The sequence below is a fragment of the Scyliorhinus torazame genome, chromosome 17 (genome assembly GCF_047496885.1).
Source record: "Scyliorhinus torazame isolate Kashiwa2021f chromosome 17, sScyTor2.1, whole genome shotgun sequence".
Taxonomy (NCBI): Eukaryota; Metazoa; Chordata; class Chondrichthyes; order Carcharhiniformes; family Scyliorhinidae; genus Scyliorhinus; species Scyliorhinus torazame.
The window spans coordinates 103,181,484-103,201,128 of NC_092723.1; positions in this window are offsets into that span (position 1 = coordinate 103,181,484).

Below are 19,645 nucleotides of genomic sequence, written 5' to 3' on the forward strand. Positions count from 1 at the left end.
GATGGGTGACCCACTACCACTCACCCATGAGTTGGGATGGCTAGCACACATACTGGGATTGCCCGGACGGACAGTAGAATGTGACACCGGAGTGGGAGTCAGACGGTGGCAGATATTGCTGAGCACCAGAGCTCATCGCGGAGTGGGTTGTTATCATCCTCCGCCCATAGACCAGACCCTCTGGTAATGCTGACCCAGGGCCCGCATCCTGTGGCACATCTGCTGGGGAACTCAGAGGGTGGTGGGGGTGCTGGGATGGGGTGGATGGGGTGCAGGGTGGGGGGGGGGGGGGAGAGTGTCTGTTGGCAGAGGGCGGGTTCTGGGGGTGAGACGGTTGAACTGCCTTTGGCCTAGCCCACTAGTCGGTGAACGTGGAGGCAACCAGGCTGTCCCTTGCACGATGGCCCTGACGCACACGCCGAACAGCCTCTGGTGCTTGCTCAGGCCTCATGTCCTGGCCATCCTCCATGTCATCCTTATCGGATGAAGCATGCTGTTCCTCCGTCTCCTCCTCCAGCATGTCACCCCTCTGCTGCACAATCTCCTGGAGGATGCAGCAGGCCACCACAATGAGGGAGATCCTCCAGCGGTGTACTGGAGGGCTCCTTCAGAGTGGTCCAGACACCTAAACCATGTCTTCAGGATGATGCACCGCTCGATCACACTCCTGGTTGCTGCGTGAGTATTGTTGTAGCAGGTCTCCATCTCGGTCTGTGGCTTCCCGATAGGCCTCATCAGCCATGGCCACAGCGGTTAACCCCTGTCGCCCATCAGCCAGCCCCTCACCTCGGGGTCCAGCTTGAATGTCTCCGGCACCGACAGGTGTGCCAGGATAAAGGCATTGTGCATGCTGCCTGGGTATCGGGCCCAGACCTGCACAATGTGCATGTGGTGCTCACACACCAACTGCATGTTGAGAGAGGGGAATCCCTTCCTATTGATGAAGGGCACCCCCTCATGTGCCGGTGCCTGCAGGGGACTATGTGCCCCATCAATCACCCCCTGGACCTGGGGCATGCCGGTGATGGCAGTGAATCCTGAGGCCTGGGCAACCTGTTGGGCTCGATCCACACCAAAGGTGATGTAATGTGCCACCCGGGCACACAAGGCATTGATCACGGCGCTGATGCACCTCTGCACAGAGGTCTGGGAGATCCCTGACAGGTGCCCGCTCGGTGCCTGGACAGACCCCATTGTGAAGACGTTCAGGGCGATTTTCACCTTGACGGCTACCGGGAGCAGGTGCCCTTCCCCATGCCCGCGGGGTGCCAAATGCGCCATCATCCGGCACAGGTAATGTGTCCCGGCTCAGCCAGAGCCTTAAGCGGCATGCCTGGTCCAGCAGGTCCTCGAACGACAGGCACTGCTAGTACACACTAGGCCTCGGATGTCACCTCCATCTCATCTCCTCCTCAGCCTGTTGGACATTCGGCTCTCCGTCGTCACCGACTCGCCCCTGCTCCTCTGAGACAGACTCGTGTTCTGCATGGTCCTCCCCGAGCAGCTTCTGCTTGCCAGCCTCAGAGTATCTGCCAGGGCTGCGGCTGCAAGGCAGATGCCAACAACACCTGGCTCTAATCTGAAATCCATTTTCTGCACGGGGTAGAGGGCAGACATGCTGGCATGGTGAGTACACCGGTGCCCAGCCAGGTCCAACATGCCGTGCGGTGGTCCTGGCCTGCACTGCGGCCCCTGCCCCGCTTATCCCCCCCCCCCACCCACCCACACCCCCTTCCTGATACTTGCCCTACCCTGACCATTGCGCCCAACGCCCTGTTTACGCGCCATGCCCTGGCCCCACTGGTGCTCTTCATCGGGGGTCCCAGCCAGTGTTTCACTCAGCAACCCCTGTCCCACACCCCACTGTGAGGTTTGGCATGGGTGTCCCTCTTCGGCTGGCTGCGTGGTACCCCGCCAGCTGGTTGCCGCCTGGTTGGGAATGATGGGCACCCATGGGGACCGTGGCACTGGTCCTGCGAATGGCGATTTGGTTGTGCCGTGCTCTCCTGGGGCAGTGTAGGTGGGAGCAGGGACGCAGTGGGCAGGCGGGGCTAGGTGGCTGCTGGTGTTCCTGTGGGGTGGGATCGCTGGTGGGGCATCCATCCTGAGGGGGGAGGGAGTGGCACCCATGTGGCTGGTGGTGCTCTGTTTGTTAGCAGCACACATTGGCGGTCAGTGGGATGTGTAGCAAGATGACTGCCTTTCGGGCCGCAGCAATGGCAGCCCACGTCCAGCCACCCCAGTCCCGGGGGTGGGAAGCCTCATACTCATGGTCCATGTCTTGGTTGTTGTACCCCCCCCCCTCCCCCGCGCAACTCCCCCCTGCCCTGGGAGACACACCCCGCCCCGGCCTGCGGCATGGATGGCGGCCCACTGTTACGCCTTTGGGGACTCGGCTTACCTCCTCTCACACCCTCAGTGACCACGGTGTCTGGTTCCCGATTTTAAATACTACAAATGAACTGCGCTGGCATCGCTTCTGCCTGGTGGAGATGGAGCATCGCGGGAGGCCGGAAAATATAGGGCCGAGCCTATTAATGATGTGCCTATTAAACCTGTTGCTGTGCGATTTGCATGCCCATGCCGACATGGGCCGTGGAATGCATCCACGCAGCTATCGAGGCACCGGAGCATGGCGTTCCGCTGGGCGCCGGCCTCGATTTTCGGTTGACATGCGATTCTCCGCCTCGTCGCAATTCACGATTCCGGCGTTGCTGGATGGAGAATCATGCCCAATGTCGTTTTCTTTTTATTTTATAAATTTAGAGCACCCAATTATTTTTTTCCAATTAAGGGCCAATTTAGCATGGCCAATCCACCTACCTGCACATCTTTGGGTTGTGGGGGTGAGTCCCATGCAGACACAGGGAGAACGTGCAAACTCCACACTGCCAGTCATCCCAAGGCCAGAATTGAACCCGGGTCTTCAATGCCGTGAGGCAGCAGTGATAACCACTGCGCCTCCATGCCGCCCATCCCAATGTCTTTTTCATCAACCTAGCTCTCAGGAACATGCTTGTCTACTGTAGCATTGCACGGAGTGATCTCGGAAGAAGAGGTGGCCACTCATCCTCTCAAACCTACAAACTCACTCAATTGTATCATGGCTGATGTGTATCTCAATTCCACTTTCTCACCTTAATTCTATATCCCATGATAACCTGAGCTAACAAATCCTTATTAGTCACATCTATTCACCAAGAATATGCTGATGGATGTAGGAAGATGGTTTAACATTAGCATAACCCATGCTGGGATAGTTAGTGTATAAACTGAAGAAATCAAGGGCCTATTTCCATCCTCAGAACTCCCTTCCTAACACTATATGGGTGTACCTGTTCAAAAAGGTGGCTTGGTGGTATTGTCACTGGACTAGTAATCCAGAGACCCAGGGTAATGCTCTGGGGACCCGGGTTCAACTCCCACCACAGGGGATGGTGACATTTGAACTATAATTAAAAGTCTAACGATGACCATGAAACCATTGTCAGTTCACTAACATCCTTTAGGCCTACATATGACTTCAAATCCACAGCAATGTAGTTGACACAATGTGCCAAAATACCATTCAGTTCAAGGGCAAGTAGGGGTGGGCAATTAATGCTGGCCCAGCCACTGATGCCCACATCCCATGAATGAATACATTTAAAAAAATACATGGTGTGGTGTGTCAGCATCAAGGAGGCTGCGGATAAAGCAGAACAGGGACAGTTAATGTAGAGGCGAGTGAAAGGATGGAATGGCTCAGTAGACTAAAGGAATAGTATAGATAAACATGTGGGCACACAGCTTCATGTCAAACCCACTCAGGTACCATGTACCATCTAGTCAAGGTGACTGATAATTACAGACAAAGAAAGAGGGCAACTAGGCATTTTTCAGAAAAGGTACAAAAATGCTATAAGTCACAAATTTTCTCTTTGGGGGTGAGTTCATTGATTGCATTGTTCATTTATACCAGCTAATAAATCTCCGTCAACACCAAATAAGAATTAAGCCCGACGGACGACCAGCATCAACCGAGGCACTCAGTCGACTCTGAAAAGCTCTTACCAAATCCAGGTACTCCTTACTAACATCTGGCGACTTGTGCCAAAATTGGGAGAGCTGTCCCACAGGTCAGTAAAGCAACAGTATGACATTGTTATACCCTGAATCATATCTTGCAACCAATGTTCCAGCCTCCTCCATCACCATCCCTGGGTATGTCCATCCCACGAGCAGGACGGATGCAGCATAGGAGGTGGCTCAGTGATATCCCAGGAAGTGACCCTGGGAATCCTCATCATTGATTTCAGGCTCCATGCAGTCTCAAAACATCAGGTCAAAATGGGCTTTGATGTACAAAGCACAATTTCAAAACTTGTGGACAATACAAATTTGGAAGTGATGTGAACTGTGAGGAGGACTGTGTAGAACTTTAAAAATAGACAGGTCGGTGGAAAGGGGGGGACAAATGGCAGATGGAATTTAATGCAGAGAAGTGCAAAATGATTCAATAAAATAAAGGATAAAATTCTAAAGGAAATGCAGGAGCAGGGTGACCCGGGTGCATACGTGCATAACTCATTGAAAGTGGCAGGACAGGTTGAGTGAATGTTTCATAAAGAGGTTGGGACTGCTGTCCTTGGAGAAGAAATGTTGAAAGAAAATTTGATCAAGGCGTTCCAAATCATCATGGATTTAGACAAAGAAGAAAGGGAGAAAAGGTTTCCATTGGTGGAAGGATCGAGAATGAGAGAACACAGATTTAAGACGATTGGCAAAAGGAGCAATGGCGTGATGAGGAAAACCTTTTCACACAGCGATCTGAAAAGGTGGAATGTGCAGGACAATGAGGAGAAGGCCAGGGACTGGCAACAGGTGAATTGCTCCATTAGAGAGCTAGCACAACACGATGGGCTGAATTACCTCCTTCCGTGCTGTAACCATTCTATGGTTCGATGGTGATATGAAATTGCATACCCCTCTCCCTCAGCTGATGAGGAAGAAATGAAATGAAAATCGCTTATTGTCACAAGTAAGCTTCAAATGAAGTTACTGTGAAAAGCCCCTAGTCGCCACATTCCGGCGCCTGTTCGGGGAGGCTGTTACGGGAATTGAACCGTGCTGCTGGCCTGCCTTGGTCTGCTTTCAGAGTCAGCGATTTAGCCCTGTGCTAAACAGCCCCTGTCCATGGAAGTACTTCTCCATGTTGAACATCAATTGGACAAAGCACTAAGACTGGCAAGGTCACAACATGCACTCTGGAAGGGGGAACCTCCAATGTCCATCACCAAGAGTGACTCGGTAGCACCATGAATGACTGAGCTGGCCGAGTCCTGAAGGTCTTGGCTGCCAGACTAAACCTGCATCAGGTGGTAAGAGAACCAATAAGAAAAAAACACTCACTTGATCCTCACCAATCCACCTGGCACACACCCATCTGGTCATGACAGTATTGGCAGAAATGATCGGCACTGCATAGTCCTTGAGGAGATGAATCATCATCCTCACATTGAGGATATCCTCCATTGCGTTGTGTGGCACTACCACCATGGTAGATGGGGCGGATTCAGAACACTTTTAATAGCTCAAAACTGAGCATCCATGAGACGCCGTGGACCATCAACATCAGCAGAATTGTGCTCCACCATAACCAAACAGCCGAAGGAGCATGTGATAGACAGAGTTGAGTAATCCTGCAATGGATCAGTTCAATGTTCAACAGTCCTGCTGCATCCAATCTTGAATGATGGTAGACAATTAAGTAGCTAACTGGGGGAAGAGGCACCCCAAATATGTCCATCCTCAATAATAGGGGAGCCCAGCATATTAGTTCAAAAGACAAGGCTGAAGCATTTGCAATCAACTTCAGCCAGAAGTGCCTCTTCCTAAGGTCCTAACAACATAGATACCAGTTTTCAGCCAATTCAATTCACTCCACATGATATCAAGAAATGACTGAAGGCACTGGATATTGCTAAGGTTATGGAGCCTGGCAACATCCTGTCTGTAGCACTGAAAATTTGTGTTCTAGAACTAGCTGCATCACGAACCAAGCTCTTCCCGTACAGCTGCAACACTATGGCATCTATCTGGAAATGTGGAAATATGTCCATGCGTGACCTGGCCTTAAAAAGTAAGATGAGTCCAATCTGACCAATTACTTCTCCATCAGTCTCATCTCAAACATCAGCTAAATGCTATCAAGCTACAATAGCCAGTTCATTAATGCTCAGTTTGGGTTCCATCAGGGCCACTTGGCTTCAGATTACAGCCTTGGTTCAAACATGGACAAAAGAGCTGAACTCCAGAGATATGAGAGTAGCTGCCATTCAAAACAAGGCAACATTTGACCAAGTGTGGCATCAAAGAGCCCTAGCCAAATTGAAGTTAATGAGAATCAGAGAAAAGCTCTCCACTGGTTGGAATCATTCCGAGCATAAAGGAATGGAGTTGTGGTTGTTGGAGACCAATTGCCTCAGTCCCAGGATTTCACTGCATGAGTTCTTCAGTATGGTACTCGAGGTCCAACTACCTTCAGCTGCTTCATCAATGACCTTCCTCCCATCATAAGATCAGAAGTGGGGATGTTCATTGAGGACTACATTGTGTTCAGTACCATCCGCAACTCTTCAGTCAGTGCCCAAAAACAGCAAGTCCTGAACAACATTCAGCCCCATAAGTGGCAAGTATTATTTGTACCACATAAAGTACCAGTTATTGGCATCTCAAATAAGAGGGAATCTACTCCTCTCCCCTTGAGCTTTAATGGCGTTACCATCACTGAATCCTCCACTAGTAACATCCTGGGGCTTACCATTGACCAGATGCTTAACTGGACTAGCCAAATACTGTGGCTACAAGACAGGTCAGAGGCTGGGAATTGTGTGGTGAGTAACCCACCTCCTGACTCCCCAAAGCCTGTCCACCATCTGCAAGGCACAAGTGTGATAGAATACTGTCCAGGATGAGGGTAGCTCCAACAACACTCAAGAAGTTTGAAACTATCCAGAAAAAGCAGCCCATTTGATTAGCACACCATCCACCACCATGACTGCAGTGTGTACCATTTATCTCTCACACTGTGACAATTGACACGCAGGATTCACACTTTACAGACAGCATAAGGACTACTAAACAGGAACAGGGGTAATCCACATTACCCATAAAGTCTGCTCTGGATACTTATTGAACCTGTATACCAATTCCACTTACCAGTCCTATTCCCATATTATGCTCGCTAACTGTATTCTGAGGTAGAGAATTCCAAAGATTCATAACCGGAGGCGCCAATGTTCGCATAGCCCACGGGGGGAGAGGGACATGCCCGGGCAGTGCCCTGGCACTGTCCTTTGGCACAGGATTGCACTGCCCTGGTACAGATGTGCAGTGTCAATGCTAACCTGTGCCGGGGACAGTGCCAAGGACGGCTTTCAGCCAGAGCTTGACACTCTGACAAATTATAAGAAAATTCCTCTCCTTATCTTGAGGTCATTGAATCTCGTTCTGGACTCTCCAGCCGTGGAAAACAACTTCTCTGGATAACAAATCTCGCACACCTCTCTAGTTTAAAAAAAAAAAGTTTTTATTTTCCATATTTTATAAACTGTTGCCTCCTATTATTTTCTTGCTGAGAGTGTGATCACAATGGTTTGTTACTGTTGGCTTTAAAAAGGTAAGTAAATGTTAAAATAACACCTAAAGAATGAAAACTGCACAGAGAGGAAATAAAACCTACAGTTCCCCGTTCTCCATGTAATTTGACATTGTGAAGTCCTAGTTGCTGCCTTTTGCCGCTATAATAATTTTGATGAGTTCTTCTTCAGTCTGATTGTTCTTTGAAGAAATCTGATGAAAAGTCATCGACCTGACTTTGTTTATGCATGACAATGCTGCCAGACACCCCGGACTACAGCATTTTCTGTTCTTAATTCAGTAATCTTTAATTCATCAGGATATTGTATCAGCAGAAGATGGGAGTGGTGTTCTTGAAGTTCCGAAGGAGCTTTTGTCAGGTTTGGTGATGATATAGGCCGGGATTTTCCGGCACTGTCGGGGTGGGCACCGCCACGGTGCATGCTGTGACCCAGCCAGAGTTCTGTTGGCGTCGGCGCACTGGAAGATCCTGCCGCCGGCTGGGTCCAGAAAACCCCACCCATAGTTCAGTTAAAGGGACAAGAGGTGGTTTTGACAAATAGCCTAGGAGGTGATTCATTTTGGAAGGGATAACAGGAAGACAGAATACTGGGCTAACGGTAAGAATCTTGGTAGTGTGGATGAGCAGAGAGATCTCGGTGTCCATGTACATAGATCCCTGAAAGTTGCCACCCAGGTTGAGAGGGTTTGAGTTTCGGAGCCATGAGGTCATTTTGCAGCTGTACAAAACTCTGATGCGGCCGCATTTGGAGTATTGCATGCAATTCTGGTCACCGCATTATAGGAAGGATGTGGAAGCATTGGAAAGGGTGTATCATAATATACACCAGTATATCATGGCGCAGACACACACACACTGATGGACATGCAATGGGACCAATCAGCATACACAACACCGCAGCCAATCACCAGTGAGAGCACACGCACTATAAAGACAGGGGACAGGAGAGTTCCCGCTCTTTCTAGTATCAGCCAGCTCAGAGCACAGAGCTCACAGCCTGCAACGCAGACATTCACCATGTGCTGAGTGCATCACCTGGTTAGGACTAGGCAAGGATCAACAGTTAAAGCTGGTATTTCATTTACCCACAGTTCAAGTATGTTAATATAGTTAACCTTATAATAAAATAGAGTTGCACCACTTCCAGTGTTGGTGACCTGTTTGTGATCCAGAACACCCAACACATCAGGGTGCTGAGGAGATTTACCAGAATGTTGCCTGGTATGGAGGGAAGATCTTATGAGGGAAGGCTGAGGGACCTGAGACTGTTTTCGTTAGAGAGAAGAAGGTTAAGAGGTGACTTAATTGAGGCATACAAGATGATCAGAGGATTAGATAGGGTGGACAGTGAGAGCCTTTTTCCTCGGATGGTGATGTCCAGCTCGAGAAAACATAGCTTTAAATTGAGGGGAGATAGATATAGGACAGATGTCAGAGGTAGGTTCTTTACTCAGAGAGTAGTAAGGGCGTGGAATGCCCTGCCTTCAACAGTAGTGGACTCACCAACACTAAGGGCATTCAAATGGTCATTGGATAGACATATGGACGATAAGGTAATAGTGTAGATGGGCTTTTAGAGTGGTTTCACAGGTCGGCGCAACATCGAGGGCCAAAGGGCCTGTACTGCGCTGTAATGTTCTATGTTCTAAGTCCCTCGTGGTTGGGATAGGTGGGCAGCCAGCAGGATCCTCAGTTTATTGCAAGTCATCATGAGGGGCCTCCACATTCATGGGCCCCACATATAAAATTGTTGGCAGCACCATGAAACATGCAGCAATTACGATGATGTATTGTTGGTTAACTGCACTGAAGTCATCTCCAAACCTGTCAAGGCAACAAAATGGTTACTTTATCATGCCCTTTTGTTCACATATTCTTGGCTCTCATGAATGCATGATATTCATTATACTTACACTCTGCTCTCCATGGTTGTTGCCTCAGATTGCAGCTCACTTCCTTAGCCTTCAGAATCCCACCTTGCAATTTTTTGTTGGGGGACACATGCTGGTGACATGATAGATTGCCTTCAAGTAAAGTCACTCAGCCACACTACATGGGAATTACAGTCATAGAATCATAAATCATGGAATCCCTATAGTGCAGAAAGAGGCCATTTGGCCCATCGAGTCTGCCCCAACACTTCGAAAGACCACCCTACCTAGACCCAATCCCCTGCCCTGTAACCCCACCCTAAGGAGCAATTTAGCATGACCAATCAACCTAACCTGCACACCTTTGGACTGTGGGAGGAAATCGGAACACTCGGAGGAATCCCACGCAGACTTGGGCAGAAAGTTCAAACTCCACACAGACAGTTGGCTGAGGTCGGAATCGAACCCAGGTCTCTGGCGCTGTGAGGCAACAGTGCTAACCACTGTGCCTCCCTGATGCCCCTAAACCAGAAAGACGTTGTTGGGGGGAAGCAAGTATTCACATGATTATCTTGTATAGATAGTTCTAAACTGGTATTTATTGACTGGTCACCCTTGTGGTTCACATGTGGCTCATTATTCCATGCCTCAGGAACAGAAACCTGTGCCATCAATTACAGCCTTAAATTTTGGGAATTATATCATTTCAGAAGATTCTACTAGTTGGAGTCTTCCTGCCTCTATAGAGGCAGTTTGAAGGCCAAATTGGGAGCAAATTCTGAGAGTTGTTTGTCGGGTCAGATCCCCGATGCGCTCCTTCCTCCATGCGATCTTGTCGGATGTGGATACAAAACAGGGTGCTGGCAACATGCCCAGCAAGAGCAGGGAGCCAATTAGGGCCACTTGAGAGATGAAGTGATAGAAAGATGCTGCCACCTGCCTGATATCGGATGGACCCCTTGCGGAGGCCAAAGCCCGGAAAGAACCTGGAGATCTTCAGGTAGCAGGCCAGGATGGCGAGACGGGGTGGGGGGAGGGGTGGGGGGTGGGGGGGGGGGGGGGGGGTGGGGGGGGGGGGGGTGGGGGGGGTGGGGAGGGGGGGGTGGCTGAGCATTGATTCCTCCTCTAAATTCCTGCCATCCTGGCGTTACCAAAGGGCCAATTCCCCAGACACCAGCAATCCTGTGAATGGCTTCCCCTTCTTTACCAATAGCTTGCCACCTGTTGCCCTCTTACATTTTTTAATTGCCAGGCTCCACTTGTGTCCCCTATATACTTCAGCAGCACCTACCTCTCCCAATGTGGCTGTTAGCTTTCCACATCTTTTGGCCCTCTGCTGAGCGTCGTCCCTCAATAACCCACCTGCCATCCTTAATTTTATGACAAATATGGAGGTAGCATGTTAATTGGCCAATTTCGATGAAGATCTTGCCGGCTGGTGGAGTGCAGACATCATCGGGGTCAGGACCTGGAAACAGCCCGATGCCTGAGAAGCATTTCGTAGCAGCAGGTTCTGCTCAATGTCTCTGTCCTGTTGATGTCTCCGGCCCGTGAGGATAAAAATGCCATTGCCATTGTAAAACATTAGTCAACGGCTTGATATATCCCTGCACAGTAGTCTGCTGAGTGTTGTTGATGTGTCCAGTGTCTTTGGAAAACATGAAGATAAAAAGCTTTCAGGGTTGAAAAGACCTTCACAGTGACAGGCCAGACCCATCACGTCCAGGAATTTGGTTGGAGGTTCCCCTGAAGCATGCAACACTGCTTATGATTCCCTGATATCTCTGCAATTTTCCTAATCTCCCTAAACTTTCTGAAGGATTTAAGAGAGATGAACAAGAATGGGGTTAAAGGAAGAAGCTGTGCAATGAACCTGGGTTTCACCGTCGAGGACAACTAATGCAGAGGTTAGAAAGAAGGAGCAGGAAAAACATCAAAGAAACTTAAATAATTCTGCCACAAAAGACAAGCTTTATAATTACAAAACCAAATGTGAAAAGAGTATTTAATAATTAATAACCCCTAAAGGGTTTTTAAGATTTGCTACCATGACCTTAAGCAGTGCCTCAGCTGAATCTAAACACCAAAAAAGCCAAATGTTGTAGCTTCATTCCTGGCAAAAGGGACATTTGAAATTTTAACGAAAATTGTATAATTCCCTGGGCATCCATCCATCCGATAAAGTAGTGGCTTTGATCCATCTGCATTTAGTTTTGTGGAAAAAGTCTGTAGCCCCGGGGGTATAATTATGTTGTCACTTTGTATGTTAAGAGCGTCCCTGATGCTGGGAGTTAGATTTGACGGCCTGTTTTAAGGTCTGCAGTAAATCAGCCAGATCGCAGGCACAGGGCCTTGTGAACATTTGAGCAGGTAATGATGTAGCAGAACCCAAGGCTACAAGTTGCAAATTGCTAATAGACCTAAAAGAAGCCAAGTGTAGCCATTCATCCAGTTCAAAACACCATATATTGATAAATACTATGAAATGTAGTATGTCTTACCATGTGCTTCTGTGTAGCTTTGGTGTTAATATGCTCCATATAGAATATGAAAGGTAAGACAATTACATTTAGAATCAATCATCAATGTTTTTCTATCTTGGCAGCTACGTGTAACTATTCTTCTTCCAAAATATTCTTATCATCAAGTCATTTGAACTGTTTTGTATGGTGGAAAGGCTAATTGTTGGCCCGACCTGGAGAGCACCTGTTTTGAATCCTTCCTGAATGATAGAGGTGACATATAGCAGGCATCCTGGTGCATTATAAAGGGGTGCTTCTTCTTTACCCACCATGCAGGATAACTAGACCGGTGGCGCCTTCACAGCCGAGAGAACTGCCACTTGTTGTTTGACTAATGGGCCCAATGTTAAGAAATCAACCACCTCCCCCAACCAGCCTCCCCCCCCTCTCCCCCCCAAATCCCCCGCCCCATATCCCGCATGGCATGCCAGTGCTGTGCTACATTACCTTCCATTAGCCAGCCTGGACAAGCTTCGATAAAATACGCCCAATGAAGGGACTCAAATTCGAAGGCAGCAAAGGGCTGGAATCCAAAATGGTTTCAAGAGGTATGAGAGTGAGAAACTTGGGTCAGAAAAAAACAATTAAATAAGGGTAATTATAAAGGAATGAGGGCAGAGTTGGCTGAAGGGGACTGGGAAGGGTATTAGCAGGAAAGACAGTTGATCAGCAATTAGCAGACTCACAGCAAAGATTTAACCCAGTGAAGAAGAACGATTCCAGGAAGGGGATAAATCAACCCAAAGTAGTGTTAAACTGAAAGAAAAAACATATAATGTGGCAAAGATTAGTGGTAAACCAGAGGAATGGGAATGGTTTAAAAACCAACAAAAGATGACCAAAAAATAAAAATATGGAGAAGATAAACGAGGGTAAACTAGCAAGTAATATAAAATGGGCAGCAAGAATTTCTTTAAATATATAAAAAGGAAGTGAGAGGCCAAAGTGAGCCCTTGGGGAATGAGACTGTAGAAATAATACTGGGGAACCAGGAAACGGGCAGCGAAGTTCAACAAATACTTTGCATAACATTCCAAAAATACTAAATAATCAAAGGGCAGAAGGCGGGGGGGGGGGGGGGGGGGGCGCGGGGGAGCAATAAATACAATAACTATCATGAGAGAGAAAGCCCAAGGGAAACTAATCGAGCTAAAGGCCGATAAGTTCCCTGGACCTGATGAGTTACATCTCATTATATTAAAGGGAGTACTGCAACTACAAGGCAGTGGATGCATTGGCAGTAATCTTCCAAGAATCTTTAAAATTCTAGGAACGTCACAGGGGATTGGAAAACTGTCTTTATTGAAACAGGGAAGGAGACAGAAAAAGTTAACTATAGGCCAGTTAGTTTAACTTCTGCCATTGGGAAAATATTAGAGTCCATTATAAAGGATTGAATAACAAATCATTTAGAAATGCATAATATAATCAAGCAGAGTCAGCATGGCTCCACGAAGGGCAAATCAAGCCTGACAAATGTTTTAGAATTCTTTCAGGTGAAAACGAGGAGGAAAGATGAAGGGGAGCCAGTAGATGTAATATATATGGATCTCCAAAAGCTTTCAATAAGATACTGCACAAAAGGCTACTTAATGAGATACGAGCCCATGGTGTTGGGGGTAGTATATTAGCATGGATAAAGGATCATCTAACTAATAGAAGACAGAGAGTCGGGATAAGAGGGGCATTTTTAGGATGGCAACCTGTGCCTAGCGGAGTGTCAAAGGAATTAGTGCTGGGGCCCAATTATTTACAATATATATTACTGACTTGGAGAGGGAAGTGAATGTACTATTGCCAAGTTTGCAGATGCCACAAAAATAGGTGGGAAAGCAAGTGATGAGGATGATACAAAGAATCTCCAAAGGGATATAGAGAGGTTAAGTGAGTGGGCAAACACTTGGCAGATGGAATATAATGTAGGAAAATGTGAAGTTACGCACTTTGATAGGAAAAATAAAGGAGCTGAACATTATTTAAATGGAGAAAGGCTGCAGAAAGCTGCTGCACTGAGGGATTTGGGGGACCTCGTGCATAAATCACAAAAAGCTCGCATGCAAGTTCAGCAGATAATAGGGAAGGCAAATGGAATGGTGGCCTTAATTTCAAAGAAAATGGAGGATAAAAATAGGGAAGTCCTTCTAAAACTACACGAGGCACTAGTTAGACTGCACCTGGAATACTGTGAGCAGTTTTGGCCCCCTTATCAAATGAAAGATATACTGGCATTGGAAGCAGAAGGTTCCAGAGAAAGTTCACTAGGGTGATCCTGGGTATGGTGGGATTTCTTTATGGGGAGAGGTTATGTAGGTTGGGCCTGTGATTACTGGAGTTTAGAAGGATGAGAGGCAACCTTATTGACACATATAAGATTCATAGGGGACTTGACAGGGAGGTTTTTTCCCCTTGTGGGAGAGGCTAAAACCAGATTAAGGGGTCAACCATGAAAGACAGAAATGAGGAAGAACTTCTTCTCTGAGAGGGTAGTGAATGTGTGGAATTCTTTTCCGCAGAGAGCTGTAGAGGCTGGGTCATTAAGTATGTTCATGACTGAGATGGACAGATTTTTAATCAGTAAGGAAATCAAGGGTTATGTAGATAAATTGGGAAAGTGGAGATGAGAATTATTTCTTCAGATTAATCATGATCTCATTGAATTGCGGAGCAGACTCGCTGGGCCAAATGGCCTACTTCTGCTCCAATGTCTTACGGTCTGAGGTATACGTTGTCATTGTGTTGGTTTCACAATAGGCTATTCAACTAAAATCGCAGGAAGGGGTTCATGGTGCCCATTTCCTTTGATAATATTATTTTATCGTGGGTGATTAGGCTTTGTTTAGATGATAACTCGTCATTTTACGCCAACCACAATGCTGTGACAGAAACAAATTAGTCATCACCGTGAATACTTGTGATTTTCAGCAATGGAAGTGAAAACAAATTCATGAATAGGCAAAATGGAACTGCTGACCAAATTCTTCTGGAAATAGTTACGACTTAAAGAAGATAAGTCAACAGTTTTCTCAGCCTCAGTGGCCGCACTAGTGAGGGAAGCAATGCAATATTGCTTTTTTTTAATTTAAAAAATATATTTTTTTATTAGGGTATTTGCAAGTTTTTATAATAATAATAACAATGACATAAACATGGTATTATAAACATTTCCACCCCCATCCCAATCTTCACACGCCCCAACCATAAAACAACAATCCTGCCCTCCCACTCCCTCCCCCTTTGGAATACTGCATCTGCTGACATTTTAATTTTCTCGAGAAAGTCGATGACCATTGCCCCTCTTGAGGCGAACTTTATTTTCTCGAGACTGAGAAACCCAGCCATGTCACTGACCCAGGTCTCTACACTCGGGGGGTTTTGAGTCCCTCCACATTAATAAGATCCGTCTCCGGGCTACCAGGGAGGCAAAGGCCAAGAGGTCGGCCTCTTTCGCCCCCTGAACAGCTGGCTCTTCCGACACTCCAAATATCGCCACCTCCGGACTGGGCCCCACCCGTGATTTTATGACTGTGGATATTGCCTGAGCAAAACCCTGCCAAAACCCTCTAAGCTTTGGGCATGCCCAAAACATGTGGATTTGCTGGGCTTCCCGTGCACCTCGCACACCGGTCCTCCACCTCGAAAAACTTGCTCATCCGAGCCACTGTCATGTGTGCCCGGTGGATTACCTTAAATTGTATTAGGCTAAGCCTGGCACATGAAGAGAATGTATTAACCCTGCTTAGGGCATCCACCCACAGACCCACCCTGTCTCTCCTCCTATCTCGTCCTCCCACTTGCCCTTGAGCTCCTCCACCGGAGTTTCCTCCGCCTCCGAAAGCTCCTGGTAAATATCCGATACCTTCCCCTCTCCCACCCAGGTACTGGAGACTACCCTATCCTGTATCCCCCGTGGCAGCAGCAGCGGGAAGATCGGAACCTGCTTTCTCAAGAAGTCTTGCACCTGCAAATACTTAAACCCATTCCCTGCTGGTAATTTAAATTTATTCTCCAAGGCTTTCAAGCTGGGAAAGCTCTCATCTATAAATAGATCCCCCATCCTTCTAATTCCTGCCCTTTGCCAACTCCGGAACCCACCATCAAACCTACCCGGTACAAACCGTTGATTATTATAAATCTGGGTCCAATCCGATGCTCCCTCCACTCTCTTATATCTCCTCCACTGCCCCCAGATTCCCAAAGCCGCCACCACCACCAGAATTGTGGAGAATTGGGCAAGCAAGAACGGAAGAGGTGCCGTTATCAGTGCTCCCAGACTGGTGTCTTTGCATGACGCCATCTCCATCCGCTCCCATACTGACCCCTCCCCCACTACCCCACTACCCACTTCCTAATCATGGCTATATTAGCCGCCCAGTAGTAATTGCAGAAGTTCGGCAGCGCCAACTAACCCTCCCCCTTCTGCGCTCCAGCAACACTTTCTTCACTCGCGGGATTTTATCCGCCCACACAAAGCCCAAAATAACTTTATTCACCCGCTTGAAAAAGGCCTTAGGGATGAAGATGGGGAGGCACTGAAAGACAAACAGAAATCTGGGGAGGACCATCATTTTTACGGTCTGTACCCTCTCCGCCAGTGATAGCGGGAGCATGTCCCATCTCTTAAAGTCCCCTTTCATTTGTACTACAAGCCGGGATAGGTTTAACCTGTGCAGTGCCTCCCACTCCCGGGCCACCTGGATTCCCAAATACCTAAAGCTCTTTCCTACCATTCTAAGTGGCAGTTCTCCCAGTCTCTTCTCCTGCCCCCTTGCCTGGATCGCGAACATCTCGCTTTTCCCCATGTTCAATTTATACCCCGAAAAATTGCCAAATTCCCCCAGGATTTGCATAACTTCCCCCATCCCCTCCAACGGGTCTGAAATATACAAGAGCAGGTCTTCTGCGTAAAGCGAGACCCGGTGCTCCACCCGCCCTGAACCAGCCCTTTCCAGTTCCTCGAGGCTCTTAACGCCATGGCCAATGGCTCTATGGCCAGAGCAAACAGTAGCAGGGAGAGGGGGCACCCTTGCCTCGTCCCTCAGTGTAGTTTAAAATACCCTGACCCCAGCCGTTTTGTATGGACACTCGCTACTGGTGCCTGATAGAGCAACTGCACCTAGTCAATGAAGACCTCACCAAACCCAAACCTTCCCAGCACCACCCAGAGGTAATCCCACTCCTCCTGATCAAATGCCTTGTCCGCGTCCATCGCTACCACCACCTCCACCTCCCTTCCTTCCGAGGGCATCATAATAACATTTAACAGCCTTCGAACATTGGCCTTGAGTTGCCTGCCCGTTACAAATCCCATCTGGTCTTCCTCTATCACCCCTGGGACACAATCCTCTATCCTTGTGGCCAGTATCTTAGCCAGCAGTTTGGCGTTCACATTCAGCAGAGAAATTGGCCTGTATGACCCGCTTTGCTCTGGATCCTTCTCCCGTTTCAGGATCAATGAAATCGACGCCTGTGACATTGTTGGAGGGAGGACTCCCTTCTCTCTTGCTTCATTAAAAGTCCTCACCATCAGTGGGCTCGATATCTCTGAAAACTTCTTATAGAATTCCACTGGCTAGCCATCAGGCCCCGGGGCCTTGCCCGACTGCATGCCCTCCAGCCCCTCGATTATTTCCTCAATCTCAATTGGGGCTCCCAGCCCTTCCACTAGATCCTCATCAACCCTCAGGAATCTCAACTGATCCAAAAACTACCTCATCCCCTCCACCCCCACCGGGGGTTCCGACTCATATAATTTACTGTAAAAGTCCTTAAACACCTAATTCACCCCCACTGGGTTCAGGACAGTATTCCCACCTCTACTCTTTACTCTCCCTATCTCCCTGGCTGCCTCCCTTTTTCTGAGCTGGTGCGCTAACATTCTGCTTGCCTTTTCCCCGTACTCATAAATTGCCCCCTTGCCTTCCTCAACAGCCCAAACTCCACCTGTAACCTCCGCCGCTCCATCAGTAGCCCCGCGTCCGGGGCCTCCGAGTATCTCCTGCCCACCTGGAGTATCTCCTCAACTAACCTATTACTCTCAGCCCGTTCCGCATTTTCTCTGTGGGCCCGTATCGAGATTAATTCCCTTCTGACCACTACCTTCAAAGCTTCCCAAACCGTTGCTGCAGAGACCTCCTCTGTATCAGATCACTTCGTCCGTTAACAACCCACATCCAGTCGCCACAGCAGGTGTTGTCCTCTCTCTACACTAACCCGTAGATCCACCCAATGTGGGGCATGATCCGACACTGCGATTGCCGAGTATTCAGTATCCACCACCTCCGGTATTAGCGCCCTGCTCTGAACAAAAATGTCAATGCTAGAGTATACCTTGTGGACATGGGGAAAAAAAACTCCTTCGCACTTGGCCATGCAAACCTCAATGAGTCTACTACCCCATCTGTTCCATAAACCCCTTCAATTCCTTTGCCGTGGCAGGCATCCTCCCTGTCTTGGATTTTAACCGGTCCAATTCCGGATCAATGACCGTGTTAAAGTCCCCTCCCATGATCAAGTTATGTGACTCTAAGTCTGGGATCTTACCTAGCTAGCACCAGCCTCATAAATTCCACATCGTCCCAATTCGGAGCATATATATGTTCATGAGTACCAGCAGCACCCCCTCCAGCTTCCCACTCACCATTATGTACCTACCCCCCTTGTCTGACACGATTCTCCCTGCCTCAAATGCCACTCGTTTATTGATCAAGATCGCTACACCCCGGGCTTTGAGTCCCTGAGTGGAATACTTGGCTAACCCACCCCTTTCTCAAATGCGCAAACACGCGAGTCGTCTTGACCGGCCCATTCAACCCTCTAACATTCCATGTTATCAGCCTGGCCATGGCACCAAGCAGTCTGTCTCCCCATTGTTCTCTCCCCTCTCTCCCCACTTAGACAAACATTTTCAAAGCATCACGTTCCCCAGGAAACAAACATCAGAAAAAATAGTGCAAAAACAACCACAGAAGAAGAAGAAAAAACAGCCCCAGAAACTACCCCCCCTCTAACCAGTGTTGCACACTTTTGGTTGGTTCTTAATTTGGCTCTATTTAATCACGTTTGCTCAAGAGTCGCCAGGTATCTTTCGACACCGCCACAAGGTTCAGAACCGAATACTGACCAATGACTCGAAACACCAGTTAGTAAGTTCAAAAGCAATGCTCATTTATTTTCACACAGTCAAATCTACTCATGCATAAACTCTACAAATTAAACTACCACTATTACTAAGGCTTATACTTAGCTTCGGGCGCCCACTCAGTCAGAGGAACAATGGCCGTTGCTCGGTTCTGAGGCTGCTGGGTTGAGCTGTTTACAGGGTAGCAACTAGGAGCGTCTATCTCGTAGCGTGCGTTGACTTGGAACTTACTTGGTCTGCTGTAGCTGCTAGGCTGGTCTCTCTCTTCGGTGAGAGCCAAAGCCAAAGGAGAGCGTTCTCCCTTGGGGGATACCTTTTATACTCAAAAGGGCTTCGCGCTCTTTTGGGCGGGCCTTGAACTTGGCCTCAACTAATTGGGTCTTTCCCAATCATCAGTATCGATTTTCCTCCAATAGAGGGGTGGTTCCCTGATTGCTGGGCGTGTCCTGGTGACTGTCAGTGAGCTTTGTCT